Source organism: Xiphias gladius, chromosome 20, assembly GCF_016859285.1.
Source record: "Xiphias gladius isolate SHS-SW01 ecotype Sanya breed wild chromosome 20, ASM1685928v1, whole genome shotgun sequence".
NCBI classification, from domain to species: domain Eukaryota; kingdom Metazoa; phylum Chordata; class Actinopteri; order Istiophoriformes; family Xiphiidae; genus Xiphias; species Xiphias gladius.
In genome coordinates, this window is record NC_053419.1 from 1,122,001 (window position 1) to 1,137,697 (window position 15,697).

Below are 15,697 nucleotides of genomic sequence, written 5' to 3' on the forward strand. Positions count from 1 at the left end.
CTTAAACAGTCATTTTTATGTTTACATAGATACAGAAATATTTCTGTTTGATTCTATGTGGTTTCAGTGTGAAATGTAATTTTTCCTATAATTCATGTCTTCCACCTTCTGTGGCAACTTAATTTTCAAAGTGTTCGTGTTCAGGTTTGCACAGGCGTGAAACTGACATCTAAACCACATGACATTAATACATGACCCAACTGAGTCCAGCTCATACTGCCAAGTTTGAGGCATCTGCCGCACCCAACATGATGTCATTATTTTATGTCATTTTTTTATTTGTTTCTTCTTCAATGAGAAAGTGATCCTCGAACATAATGGCCATAATATATATCCAGCCTACACAGAGAATAAGGCACAGGACATCACCAAAACCATGACATGCTGTTTCATGAACATAACATACTATCCTGAAGTCTGTTTACAGGTATCTTATTATCTACTATATAGTCCTTGACTATTTATTGATGATTCATTAGGTTTCTGCTGTGGAAACGATTTTACACTGCTCTCCAAAGTGGACTGAGGACATATTTTTCAGTCTACACAATTGTGGTTTAGTAGTGCTGTCTCTAAGTAATGTTAAAAAGCTAACTTCCTGTTGCGGAAGACTTTGCATTGGTATTTTGTACTTTGTATATCAATACCATTAACTGATCACAAATGATGCCTGAGATGACGTTATACGTTGACTTTAATATGCCTTTTTATATTCAACAGTAAATATGTTGCAGTGAATGCAATGATTCTTAATCTGGTTAAGCAGAAAAAGAATGTTGGCTGGTGGAAATTTTAAATGGTTGATTTTTTAAATCCAGTAGCATTTTGCCTTGCGATCCAAAAAGATCATTTCAAGCTTTGATTTTGTATATTGCAGTTATGCATTAATGTATTTTTTCATGCATCCATACAGCACTGTCATAAAGTTGCAACCTTTACAGCCTTATGAGCACTAACCCTAAAAAGTTTAGTTTGTCCCAAGGCTTACAGGAAAATAAATGAAAATTAAATGACATTAAATTTAAAAGAAGAAGGCTAGCCACCTTGGAGAATGACTGTGTACTCATAAGGGAGGTGTCAGAGAAAAGCTCATGGAGTATCCAAAACGGAAAGGGCTCATCCTCTGTGGAACATGAATGTGTACAATAAATTTCAAAGTGCAACTACCACTACCTTTTAAAATTTCTCATACACAAGAATACAAGAAGAATACAAGAAAATTTTACCCATGATGGCACTAGAGAAAAGGTCAGAACGTCACCAAAATGATTGTGAATCTTCCTCTGGTGACCATAAAAAAGCTAATTTTATGTAATCCTGCCAGTAGCTGTCCTTAGTCAGCATGAACAAAGCAACCAACACACCGAAGGAAAAATGTGTTGTTGCTAAGAAACCAAATCTTCAAAAGATCTACTTAATATTTTCATTCTTTCCTGATACAGTCTGGAGCTGAAGCAGAACTGATATGAAATTAGATAAGTGCACAATGTGGGGGGAGCATACCTTCCTCACTCTGCAGCTGGTTGAAACAGAACTGCCAAACGTAGGACCAGCAGAACAAAGATGCGCTAAACTACCCTTCCATAACTGAAATGACAATTATTTTGTGAAGAAGTCATTTACGCACCACCACAAGCAATGGCTCTGTCTAGTGGATTGAGCTACCAGGAAAAGGTAGTGATAAGAAGCCGTACCAAACAAGGAAAAAATGAGAGCAGAAATCCTAAATTATTACTCTCCCAAGCCCGTTAAGATGGGGATGGAAAATCTGAATATAATATGTTTGACATGTTATTGGTATTTCAACAAAGCACTTCACTTGTACTGTCCAACACACACCTTTTGTACACTGTGAAAGAAAGAAACAGAGGATTTCCTGAAATTATGACCCCTCATAAAAACTAAAGTCAGTGTATCTGATGGAATCATTTCAACAACCATTTCGAACATTGCAAAACAACCCAAACCGCCCTGACGTTACGTACCAGGCACTCACTCAAGGCTGTTTGTTAAGTGCTCCAAGAGAAAATAGGTCAAAAACAAACAACCAACCAAAGAAATACTTCATGAAATAACATGATTTAGTTATACTTTGGCTATGTATTCATCATTCTGATACTCCTTTACGGTAACATAGAATACTGTTAATGAACCTCCTAGACATTATTTATTTTGTTCATCTTCATTTCAACATATTTAGGACTGATATTCTAAAAGTTACTTTCAAGGAAAAATTTAAAGCAGCTTTAAACATTTTTTGGCCACAAATACCATCATAGGGCCACCATCATATCAGCATCTCATAAAGTTGGTATGGCTAACCTCTTAGCAAATAAATGCCTATTGACACATCCAGCCGACTCATTAACATTTATTTGAGTCATGTTTCTGGGGAACTGACAAGTCTTGCGCTCTGTCTCTTTTACTTACCTCTGGTTTGGTCTCTACCAACTTCTGAAAAACTCCTTAGTTGGTAAATGCTCCACTGTGCTTACTGGTGAGTCTCTTTCTTTCTGCTGTTTGGAGCTGGGCAAATAGTGTACAGTGGGTTTGTTATTGCTTTTTCACTGCTAACAGCTGCCTGCTGGAAACAAAGCTGATGAATGCCTGAGACTAACCATAAACATCAAAGTTGTGGGCCATAAAAATAAAACAATGGGCTTAAACAGACGATAGAACTCTGTAGCGCTGCAAAGTTGAGTGTTAGAAATTTGGGATTTCTGTCCTATGAGTGACCCTTTTGACATTATACAGTCATTTGTTTCAATCTTCCATGATAATATCCAATCCAATTTTATACATCAGTTAGTTATCTTTAAAGTTACTTTGAAAGGAGCTTTGTCAAGTCTGAGAGAACAATGAAAAATAAGATGCTATTGCATTATGAGAGTTGTAGGACCCAGTGTTTGTGGAGTTTGACCCATATTAGGGACTAAAAATAAGGATATCTCGGCATCTGCTGCTTCAGTTTTGACCATTTATTTTGTCTCCTGTGATGTCACGTGTCACAGTCACAGGTTGTCATTTGCCTTTTCTGATTGGTTGTCAGTGTCAAGATGTTGGATCTAAAAGAGTACGAGCCAGCCTGAGGGTTGATGCGAAGGGGAGGGAGTTTGAGTTGAGATATAGGAGCGTTGGCTGCAGATAAATGCGCAGACCAACTTACTGTTGAGGCCGTAAAGGACAATCATTACCCTCATCCCTTAAGTATTTTTGTTTCGTTTCTGTCTATGTCCTTTTAGCCTAGATGACCTGAAAGCAATGACTGGAGCGGACCTGAGTGGGGCTGGCCCGACCACCCAGTCAAGTGGATGACGCTTCAGGGAACGAGTGAAGCCACGGTGGAAAGCTAGCCTAAGCTCATTTGCAGCATGTAAGGCCTACATCCTTTCTTGAGTGGCAACCAAGGGATTCAGTGCATGTAGTGACCTGTTAGTAGCTGGTACAGGTAATTAAATCCCCTAGGCCTAAAAAAATCATTTTATCAATACTACCTGTGCCAGACCAAATTGTGGGGGTAGCCCTTTGACTAAAATATTGATTAGTGCAGGTGTAAAGGCTACTTTGGCATGACCGCTATGCCTCAAAACAATGTGAGCATTATAACTGCCAATACATCGCAACAAATTTATCGCAAGTTTTAGTTTACTTTCATAACACTGCACACATTACTACACCTTAGTTTTATACTTCATATAACACGACTGTACAACTATATTTGAGGTGTTTCTATTAAGGTAGTATTGACTGCACATCATTATTTTGCCAAAATTCAGAGTGAACCCAGATTCTACAGGGCTGAGCTTGCATTGGCTTCAGATACGAGTACACCTCTGTCTGCTCATTTCTGCTGATGTGTGTAACCAGACTTGTATGCAGAAATACCACTTGAATTCTCTTGTGCACACTAACAATAAAGTTATCTCTCTAAAATCAGTTGCTTTTCATAGAGTGTGTGTCACTCTAATTAGATTTAAACAGCCAGTGTTATAGCTATATTGCATCAGTGTGATAACAATAGTGCCTAAACCAGGAAACAATGCTGATTTTCTGTGACCTTGTTAGGTGGGAAATGCTCCTTAAATATCCAGAAGATTCTATGAATATTCAAAAATTAAAAAAACAAAACACTGCTAACATCCACTGGCTTTAGGTTAGTTACTTGTGCAATGCATGGAGTTAAACCCTTTCCGATGTAACATTGTCCCTAACATAATTCTATTTTTAAAAAATGGGTCAGTTGAAATTGTGGAATGTGAAATGTGCCACTCGTAGTGACAACATTAAAGCTGTGTAACTGCAGTTCTCCTCAGTGCTGTGGACCATTGTCGCCTCTTCTGGCTCATTGTTTGTGTTTCATGGCCCACAAGTTTTTGTTTGGTTCAGTCTCATTGCTCCTCGTTTCAACTGCAGCAGGCAGCTGTTATCAGTGAAAATGCTCTGAAAAAACCCCCTATACACTACCTGCACAAGACCAGCAGATAGACAAAGTTAGCAACTAGCTGCTGAGCACAGTCTGGCATTTGGCAGCTAAACAGCCAGAGCTAAATGAAGAGTGAATATTGAACTTACGTTCATCAGGTTGATGCAAACATGACTCCAGTTGAGAGATTATGCTGCTCTGGGGCTGCTGGATGAGGAAACAGGTAATAGTTTGCTAACGCTTACAGCCATATCAATTTTACAAGGGCGTAATATGTCCGAAGTGTTCTATTTAAAGTTTATTGAGAAGTTCAGCTGCCAAGTGACCCAAAAAAAACAAAAACAAAAAACTGATGGATGCAGATTTAATGTTTATGTTAAGGGGACAGTATGCTCCAAACTAAAGTAGGAGCTTTTGGGATTGTCAAACAAATGAAACTTCCTCCCTCTACACCTTTCCAATGTTCATACTTAGTTTAGTTTCAGTTTGTTTATTTGCACGAGTAATAAAAAAGACATAATACTTAACAGGATAAAAGGGATTGTGCTGGTGAGATTTGAAAACCCAAAAAGGTTTAAAAGGGAACTCATCAAAAAAGAAAAATGGAAATAAAATCAATCTAAAATCACAGTTTATCAATTAAAAGAAAAACAAACACATTAGCACAACATACAAAACAAATTAGAAAAACAGGACTATTATATATGTTATGTCATGTGTTACATAAGCCAAATGCTAATAACAAGCATACAGTATTCTTCAATTGCTACAAAAGAAAACCAGAATAAATTAGGCCACGTGATACATAGGTTTGTTTGATGCATACCGAAGCGCCTAACTTTCTAAGCTCTCCTGTTATATATAATCTGAACTGCGAATCTATAATAATGCTCAATTTCACAGAAGGTGCGCAGAGAACTTTTTCTCCAGGTATATTGGAGGCATTCCTGAGACTGCAACACAAAGTTCTGTACAGAAATGCGACAATGGTGAAGTTCCTCTCAAGCACAAACTTTGTCCAGATGTAACTACTTTTGTGACACAGGCTCCATCACTCTTATCTAGACATAAACATGTAAAACAAGTTCACAGTCTTTCTGACATAACGACTGAATCATGGCACTCTCTGGATGGTCAGATGGTATCACTTGCAATGGAATTTCCCCTTTACTAGCTCTGATGCTATCTTCCCATCCTGCAAGCCCTCATCACGAGGCAGCTTACACAGGGGTAACTCCATCCCCATGACTGAGTTAAAACAACAATAGCCATCTCATAAAAAGCAGGGACTTCCGTTCAAATATTTGGCCATTTGGAGGCTCAAAGACAAGACAATAAATGAGACAGTAGAGGTCATGATGGGGGACGAGCTGAGTCATTTGCATTTTATTGGCCTTCTGATTTGAAGATACTAAGCTGTGCATACCACACTAGGTCTGTGGAAAACTAAGGTCAGCCATGAAAAAGAAAGATTTTGGATGCATGTAAAACAAAGCTCTTGTGTCAATTGTTTATCTTTCCCCAAACCAGCTCTTAGTCATTCTTTCCTTCACCCAAACAGTCTGAGGGAAGAGCAGCAGTTTGGAGCTGAGAGGTACAAACCAGCAGAATCTTACAGAGAGATTTGCTTTAGTTTTATTTTCTTCAAAACTCTTTGGTCTTTCCCTCTGTACCATGATTAACAAAGCATCTGTTGGAGGAGGAGAGACAGGCTGTTACTTTGACAAGCCTGCTGTTAACATATTTTCACAGACCCATGGCAGACTGTAAAGGCCAACCACCGCTTACTGGGGGCTTTCAGATTGTTTTACTCGTCTGTGTCCATGAACAGATAATCTTCTGTTTCAACACATTAATCAATCACCACAAGGTTGTTGTGACAATCGTTTGATGGGCGTCAACACTGTATTTGGCCCTTCTGTTTTTTTCTAGAACTCTTCAGTCGGATTTGGTTAGTATTATTGTCTTCTTTTTCCCCTTGCAGACCTACTTAAGTGTAAAGTTCATAATTGTTCATCAAATCACCCACATATCCTTCATTCCATGTGCTGTGAACTTGTGAACAGTGATGCAGGAAGCCAAGTTTCACTACGGCCACATGTAAAACTCCAGTGGCCTGGATAATAAAATAATAGAGTAAATAAAAACAGTCCACTGCTGCATTCTTTTACTCTACTGAACAGACTGATGTTTAATGTTTTCTTGGTATTTCTGTCGGAGACTGTCCTCCATAAAAAACAGCCCCATAGGTTGTTTGCACAAGTATCTTATTATGATCTATAGTGGTGTTTTATTGTTAAGCGACATCTACTGGTTGTGTTATTCAGCAAGTCCCAAAAGGAGATGTTTAGGTTCAAGTGTCAAAGTCATCTAGTGGCTGTTGTAATTATGACAGGAGCAAAGGAGGAAGTCAAGTGATGTTGTTATAGAGCCACAATGTCCATGTAGGGAAGAGCCCAGAGCTGATGGATAGATCGACAAAACATTGGACTTTAACATGGGAGACCGCTGTTCTTTTCCCATTTCAAACCGACGGTCCATGCTGTTTCTTTTAACCATGGCTGGTCCATAACATTAACCGCGTATTTATTATTGTAACCATGACGAGCTCATCTAACCTTAAAAAGGTACTTATTTCAACCCAAAACTATGATCTTTCCCTAAACCTAACCTTTACCATAGCATTGTCACATCATAAAAGGGTTAGTTATTAGTTAGCACTAAACACTACTCCACCTACACTCAGCTGGCCTTTTATTAGGTACACCTAAAAAACTAATACAGTCAAATACAGCAGTCCTGCAATGAATCCTTTATTCACAATGGTCATAATAATAATTTGTTTTGGAAATGTTTAACAGAGGTGTTGTTTCAACTCTCTGCTATATGGACAGGTGTTTCTATTATCTTGTCCACTCCATTTATATCAATGAGGGTATGCTCTACAGCCCCACTACTGAAATGACATCAGGAAGTTTAGCAACTAATTATTAAGTAACAATATGCAGACTATGAAGCAGAATGTCAAAAAGGTGAATCTAGAGTGTCCACTGACACATTCTTCATTGACTGGAGTAATTATACACTTATTCTTTGTAATTATTTAATTAATTGCATAAAAATATGAAGTGATTGATTAAACTAATTTTAATTTGCTTTTAATTTGCTAATATCACACTCATCTAAGGTAGGGCAGGGCAAGTTTATTTGTACAGTACATTTCAACAAGGTAATTCAAAATGCTTTACATAAAAGGTGCTAAGTGCCCGGTACTTCCTCTCGGGTTTTCTGGCTCAGTAACTGGTAATTGTAAGGTGGCCATTATTAATCATCACTTGGACAGAGCTTTTCTGTTTTGGGGATCAACATCTCGAAGTCTTTACCCATCAAACTCAAAATGGATCATGACTGGGATTATTTAAACTCAAATTGAAACGGTCTTTAAAGAGGGATCAGTCATGTCGTCATGGTTATCAGGTGCTTGTCATTTTATGGAACTTTAATTGTGTCACTGTAAATTGTTTGTGTTTTGTGCATTGTGTTATGCTGTTTTATATCTATTTTATTGTTGACTTTGTATTTTAAAGGCCCATCTAGGGACATGCACTACAAATGAGTTTAGGCTATAAATGCTGTGGTATGTGGCAATGTTCATGCTATATCTCTGTCCCTATATAAATGAACATTAAATAAATGAAATCAATTAATTATTCATTCATAAGGTTATTGGCGAAAAAGCTACAAAATGGCCATTAAAGAAACAAGTTAAAGGTGTACTCCACCAAATTTGCATTGCACTCCTATAACATTGTTGAATTCATGATGGACAGTTTCTTAAAAAAAGATGAAAATCGATGCAGTTGAGCCAGAAATGCTCTTTCTTTATTCCACATATTCTTCTTCCTTCTAAAACCTTGTAGCCTCAAGGAGAGATGAAGAGCAGGCTACAGAGGTCTGGTAAGCTCACTTCTTTCTAACGCCATACCCGAAGATTTTATTTTACCGTTCAAACTTGCGGTTTTAGCCCCAACTGATGCTGACTCAGTTGACATCACTTGAGGACATTTCAGGGAACATTTTTCAAACAGCTTCACCTGAGTTCCTCTTTAATCATTCTACTTCATTTTATTCTCTAAATTATAAATACAGTTGGAACTTTTTATATGCCTTTAACATTGTTGTTTTATTATTCATAGAAATGGGCCACATGGCTAAAAACTCAATCCTAGCATACTTAATTTTATATCATGATATCAAAATATATGGTACAATAGTAAATGTTCTGAAAAAACTATTGAGAAAATTGAATGAAATATTCAGCTCGAGGCTCCATGGGTTTATCGCATCCATCAAAAGGAAATATGTTTAGGTGTTGTGTGCACCATTTTGTCCAAATTTCCCCAAAATTCAGCCTGGTAGATCTAGTGTCTTTGGAAACTTTGGGGTCTCCAGTAGAAATTAAAATGATATTCTATAAGTTTGAACAGAAATCCTCTATGAGTTTGTAAGGATGGAGCCACTGGCAGGTCTGGAGGGATAACAAAGATTAAGTCCAATTTTGAATGCTGGACTTTTAACAATCTGTTTTCCCATTGTGGTATTAATACTTTAGAGAGAGGAAACGATTTGAGTATTTTTCCACTGCTGAGCAGAACTGAAGTCCCTTGGATGAGTGGCATTTTCTAACTCACTATTAGTACATATGCTTTTAAATATACTTTGACAAAATGCCTGCTTGGTATACATATGCAGGGGTTGGGGAGTTGGTTGAGAGGGTGTTGGAGGAGCTTTACTGAAATTATCCCTAGTTATTTAAAGATAAGAATTAATAGAGAATGTTGGGTAAAAATCTTGCATCTACATCAATGGTTATCTATATGCTTTCATACCAGCTATTTGGCTCATGAAAGTCTTTTCTACATTTTTAATATGAAAACTGCATCACAATCAAGGTTGAACAAAAAGTTGTTTTCTTTGTTTCCTATAAAACACACACTGTGGAGATAAAAAGTTTTCCACTGACATCAGCAATTTGCTTTAATGCTGAATAATCTGGGATACCAGACAAACTGTGCAAAGCAGCACGCTTGGAAGTAGCCCTGTTACTATTAATTGAGTTAAGGAGGAATGTATGAGGGATCCGAAAGCAAAAATACATAAATGCAAAAAAAAAATCCCCTCTGAAGACAGTTACACAGGTAGAGAAGTATTCACCAAAAAAAATGAGAACACATTCTTGGACACTTTAACAAGATAATTATGAACAGACTCAACAACACTGCCTGTGGCTCCAGATATCTTCTCATCCAAACAGATGATGGCCAGGCACATGTTGGAATTCAGCAAGATTAAAAACATCCATAGTCTCTTCTTCTTCTGGGAAACACACAGATAAAAAACTTTTCTGTTTCTCCAGCAAAATATTCTTCATTGATAAGTGGTGTGACAATACATCTGGCAATGTCAGGCCTGGCAACTTCACAAGCGCTTCAGCTGACCTTTAACCTCTGGGTGTTGTGTAGAGGGGTTGGAAGGGGTGGGGCTCACTCTCACTTAACAGACTATACAATTTATCTAATATAGTTCAGAAGGTGATTCCTAACCAAGCAAGCGATACAACCTCCCAACATGAAGATCCCCAACACAGTGAAGGGGAATGTGGTCTATGACGTGTGTTTTGTCTAGTGCAGAACAAATCTGCCCGCCCTTCTATGAAAATCCTGTCTATTTGCCAAAATTAACTTCTTTAGTCAGTAGGGACACTGGTGAAAAATCCACTCCAAACAGCAAGTAACAATTTTACTTTTCAGTTAAAAGTTCCCCTCTAAATAGCCAGAAGTGATTACTCCATTCATATAGCACCAGAGACAGCTGTACCTCTTCACCACCTTCACCCCCATCAGTAAGTAAAGGCCGTTATATACTCCAAAAGAGGATACTGGGAGGAGACACCCACCTCAGCCCGAAAGGAGCTCAGGGGCCTGAAAGGAGCTTTATTAGTACTTAAAGGCAACCCATAGCATTTTCTTGTAAACAAACAAAAGTCCTTTTTAAGTTCAGTGTTCTGAACCATCATCAAAATGCTTTTGGTGTATCCTTGAAGTCTAACAATTATGTTGAATGCATTTCCTCCCTCACAGTACATCTACTAAGCCGATAGTCTAAGTATTAGAAATCCTGCATTGTTTACATCCATGTTTAACGTGCTGGCATCCATGTTTAACTTCCCTGTCTTTGTTGGCACATTGCTGTGTTTCTTGGCACACTACTGCTGCCTGTGGATCAGCAGAATAATTTAAATGATTGGCAGGATTGTATATTGCATCAACCCCATGCATGTGCATGAGACAAACAAAATGGGAGCCCACTAATAGAACAATTAAGTCTAAAAATCCTTTTCATTAAAGAATGCTTCAGAAAATAATTTCAATAATTAATCCCTCAGTTTCCTACTGTGGATTAAAAAAAACTCTGCCTTTGTCGGTTTTCTTCTGAACTTGTTCCCTCCTGTTTCTGTTCACCTCCTCAGTGCTGTCTCACACTCTGATGCAAAATATCTGTCCTGTTTATACTCCTCACATAAACACATCGACGATTGCAGCAACACAGTGAGGCATTAGAGGAACAGAGTGTTCTACAGTCAAACCGTGTCATACTGCTTTTTCTTCTTCAAACACATGTAGGCCTCCTCCTTTGTCTCTGCTTACCAGCTACAGTAATTAGCAACATATGTTAACATTATACCTCTATGGTTTCTTTTAAAAATTCAATCAAGATAAGTCCATATATAGTATTAATGCATGCTGTGGCCAAAATGTCGTCTTTAAAGCAGTAGGGCTGACAAAGTTATATTAAAACCTGGCTCTATGATTATTTAAACAACTGATCAGCAAGAAGATGGCACATTTGTATGAAAAGCCAGGAACTCTTAAACACATAGGAAGTCTTAAACACACAACTTTTGTTACAACACTATGCTAAGTGAGTCCAACCTCTCTACAAGTCTGTCCACACTGAGCCCTGTCCATGGGAATGTCTTGCATTGCTCTAATTAGTCCCAGATCCAGAATTATAATTAGTAACAGACCCAAGACATACCAGTATACAGCAGTATGCCTCCTAAAAGTCATTACTCTCTGTCTTGTCACCTCACATCAACATATAAAGAAAAAGGAAAGAAAAAGCTCTTCAGTGTTACTTTTGTTTGTTTCAAGTTGATCATTATGTCTAGACACTTTCTTGCCATCACAATTCTCACATTCTTTCTCCTGCCAGGGCCCATGATCACTTGTGGATTGCATGAATCATCTCTGCACTGGCAGCAATAAAAGGCACTCTGCTTTAACAGACGAGACTGGAGACAGTACATATCTGGCTTATCTATGTGACACCCCCCACATGGGCTAGGCAATATACTCAATGTTCACAATATATCTGTGATCATTTTGTTGGACATCCAAAATTAGGCAGATAGACTGTTCTCAGTATAGCAGTTACTGTAATTTTCTTTCTGTGCATTTAATTGCTAATGTATTTCCTTTCGTGCATAAATGAAAAGAAGCATGTACAGTAGAGTACCACAGATCAGTGGCCCCCAACCTCTAGGCCATGGACTGGTACTAGACCACAAACATTTTCCACTGGGCAACAATATTTGTTTCTGCAAACGACAGCTGACTGATATGTATATAATGGTGAAGGGCATTAAAAACTCCTTTTGTTGTATTTTATTTTAACCTGGTGCAGTCTGTCATAACTTCCTGTTACACCCCCACAAAAACAATTTCTTGATTTTTCGCTAAAGTAGGTTGTCAGTATGTGGCTAACTAGTCTGGTACCAAGGCTTATTTGTGTGTTGGGCGTGTAAACAAAGTGATGACACCTGAACCAATGCTTATATTATTTGTGAACTTTTTTTGACCTATTCACCTGTGTTTGCTGGAGTCCATTTTAACTTTGATTAGTTGTATTTAAATCAGTATTAGGCTACATTGTCCTGCCCTAATTATGACACAGAAGCTGATGCAAACCCTTCATTAACGCGGTTGAAGAAAATATGTGAAATGATTCAAGGAGATGTGAACTAAATGTTAAAATATAGAGGTTTTTCAAAATGTTTGTTAACTGTACAGCTTGTTTTTAGAATTTCTCTGCTCCCACAATGACTCGATAGCAACTCTGTTTAGTGTGGGTGCTACTGAACAAACTGACCTTCACTCATTCATAGTGAAGGTCACTGTTATTTCATATGGAATGACCAACCAGACTCAAGGCTATAGTATACTTCAAATGAATTAGGTGAGTGTTTCTACCTGTTCTTAATGGCCACACACAAAGGCAAAGTGAAAAGCCTGCTGTCTTAGAGAAGGGCAAGACATGATGAATCATAAAAATGGGGACATGAGAGCACACTTTCAGACTTTGTCTCTTCAGAGGAATTCATAGTGTTGCACTGGTTGTTCGCACAAAAACTGAAAAAAAAAGCTTGAGAAAGTGCAAATCCTGTTTAAAGCCAGCCTACTTGCTTACCTCTACACACCTGACCAATCACTGGGTGGTGTGGGTGTGCTTGTTGGATTGTCTGTTTCCAAAAGTTACAAAAACAGTCAGATGCAGCTTTCAGATGCTGTTAGATGAAGATTTTGAAGCATACTAAAGGCTTTACACCCTCCTTCCTCACAGACCAGTTATCATTTAAACTGTTGACTCTCTTTACCTTCCCTCATTCAAACGCGTTACTCTTACCACTTTTCAGAAAAAAACGCACTGGATAATAAGCATATGTTCGACCTATGTTTGACCCATTCATAGCAGACGGCTGCCATGGGTCAATCCCTCCTTGTTACTGTTCACACAAGACCTGACTCTGCCACTGTAGCTCTATTCACATTAAAAATGGTTGTTGCAGTGTTTACACTAGAGAATGGGGGTAGAAGCATGCATTCCTACCAAAGTAAGGACATTTTTGAAACCCTACACATTGTGGCTTTAACTTTACAGCTGTTTTCCTTTGTAATACAGAAGTTTAACAAAGTCTTTCTAGGCCAGAGTGCATCACAGTCAGCACTTGTAACAATGGCCTTTACGATGCCAAAAGCATAGTAAAGCCCAGTGCTTCATAATGTTGAAGTTTATATTTCAGTAGTGCTTAGATGACAAGAAGTTCTAATTTTTTTAGTTTACCATCAGTCATTTACATCTGCATGTATCAAAGACTGCATCATGAACTGTAAAAATACCATAGAGTCTGGATCTTTCTGAAGCTCTCTCTTTTAGTTGTGGTACAGCTCTGTGTATGTCAATTCAATAGCACCCTGCAGCCTTCCTCAAGCAGTTTCACACTCCTTTGAGCGCTTGTCACCAGCCAGCAATTAGCTGCAACTTAGAACAAAGCTACCACTGTTGAAGGTAGGATGACTAGGACTAGCCCTGATGGAAGAAGGTCGGCTATGAAACACTGTGATGAGGCAGCTGAAAAGGTAACATTGAAACTACCCAAGGTAAAATTTGGGAGGAAAAACAAACACACTGTAATTAATAAGACCACAATCACAGGTTTCTGTTGGGGGGGGTGGGGCAGTACACATGATACAGTTTATAATACACTCTTAAGATAGATAATTCAGAAAGTATTCAGACCCCTTCACGTTTTTCACATTTTATGTTGCAGTCTCATCAAGCAATACTCAAAACCCCATAACGACAAGGAGAAAAAATAACTTTAGAAATTTTTGCAAATTTATTAAAAAGGTGAACTGAAATATCACATTGACAGAAGTATTCAGACCCTTTGCTATGACAATTAAAATTCAGCTCAAGTGGCTCCCAATTTTTTTTAATCATCTTTGAGATGTTTCTACACCCTGATTGGAGTCCACCTGGGGTAAATTCAACTCACTGGACATGATTTGAAAGGCGCACACCTCTCTATATAAGGTCCCACAGCTGACAATACATATCAGAGCAAAAACCAAACCATGAGGTCGAAGGAACTGCCTGCTGAGCTCCAAGACCACGTTGTGTAGAGGCACAGATCTGGGGAAGGCTACAAAAATTTCTGCTGCACTTACGGTTCCCAAAAGCACAGTGGCCTCCATAATTCTTCAATGGAAGACATTTGCAGCAACCAAGTCTTTTCCTAGAGTTGGCTGCCCAGTCCAGAGATCCTGTGTGGAGATGGGAGAAACTTCCAGAAGGACAATCATCACTGCGATACTCCAGTGATCTGGGCTTTATGGCAGAGTGGCCAGACAGAAGCCTCTCCTCAGTGAAAGACACACGAAAGCTGCTTGGAGTTTGCAAAAAAGCACCTAAAGGACTCTCAGACAGTGAGAAAGTAGATTCTCTGGTCTGATTGAACCGTTTGGCCTAGATTCTAAGCATCATGTCTGGTGTTTCGGGGGTGTTTCGTGGGTGTTTTTCAGCAGCAGGAACAGGGAGACTTGTCAGGGGTGAGGGAAAGCTGAACAAAGCAAAGTACAGAGATATCCTTAATGAAAACCTGAACCAGTGTTCAGGACATCAGACTGGGCTGAAGGTTCCCCTTCCAACAGGACAGTGACCCTGAACACACAGCCAAGACAACACAGAAGTGGCTAAGGGACAACTCTATGAATGTCCTTGAGTGGTCCAGTCAGAGCACTGACATGGACCCAGTCGACATCTCTGGAGAGACCCGAATATTCCTGTCCACTGACAGTCCCCATCCAAATCTCCAAATCCAGGTGTGCAACGCTTGTTGCATCATACCAGGAAGACTTAAGGCTGTAATCACTGTCAAAGGTTCTTCAACTAAGTACTGAGTAAAGGGTCTGAATACTAATGTCAGTGTGATAATTCAGTTTTCCTTTTCAATAAATTTGTAAAAAAATTCTAAAATTCTGTTTTCACTTTGTCATTATGGGGTATTGAGCGTAGACTGATGAGGGGAAAAATTAATTGAAACAATTTAAGCATAAGGCTGCAACATAACAAAATGTGAAAAAGGTGAAGGAGTCTGAAGACTCTGAATGCACTGTATATGACTTTAATAATCACGATGCATAGGGAAAAAGCAATGAAAAAGAAAATAAACATAGAAAAAAGCCTTTAAACAGTTCAATCTTGGACCAAATATTACAAGTCATTACTAAGGTCTAAACAAAGGTGGATTTAAAAGTTACACTTAGTTTGTTATAGAACACAAATGTGTACCCAAGTACTGACTCATGATATCTTGACTTGGAAAACATCAATAGGGAGCTGGAATGAACTTTTAGGGGCATTTTTTGAACA

General features: G+C 38.5%; 1 protein-coding gene and 1 long non-coding RNA gene across 2 annotated transcripts in view; one reads left to right on the top strand and one right to left on the bottom strand.

Annotated features, from left to right (window-relative positions):
- The window catches only part of LOC120806326, a 23,840-nt gene extending 19,614 nt beyond the window's left edge, over nt 1-4,226 (top strand). Inside the window, exon 4 of the long non-coding RNA XR_005709680.1 lies at nt 3,243-4,226. This is a non-coding gene — a long non-coding RNA (uncharacterized LOC120806326). The remainder of the gene's footprint in view (nt 1-3,242) is intronic.
- ror2 (receptor tyrosine kinase-like orphan receptor 2) overlaps nt 1-15,697 on the bottom strand; it is a 69,733-nt gene that overhangs the window by 46,115 nt on the left and 7,921 nt on the right. The window lies entirely within an intron of this gene.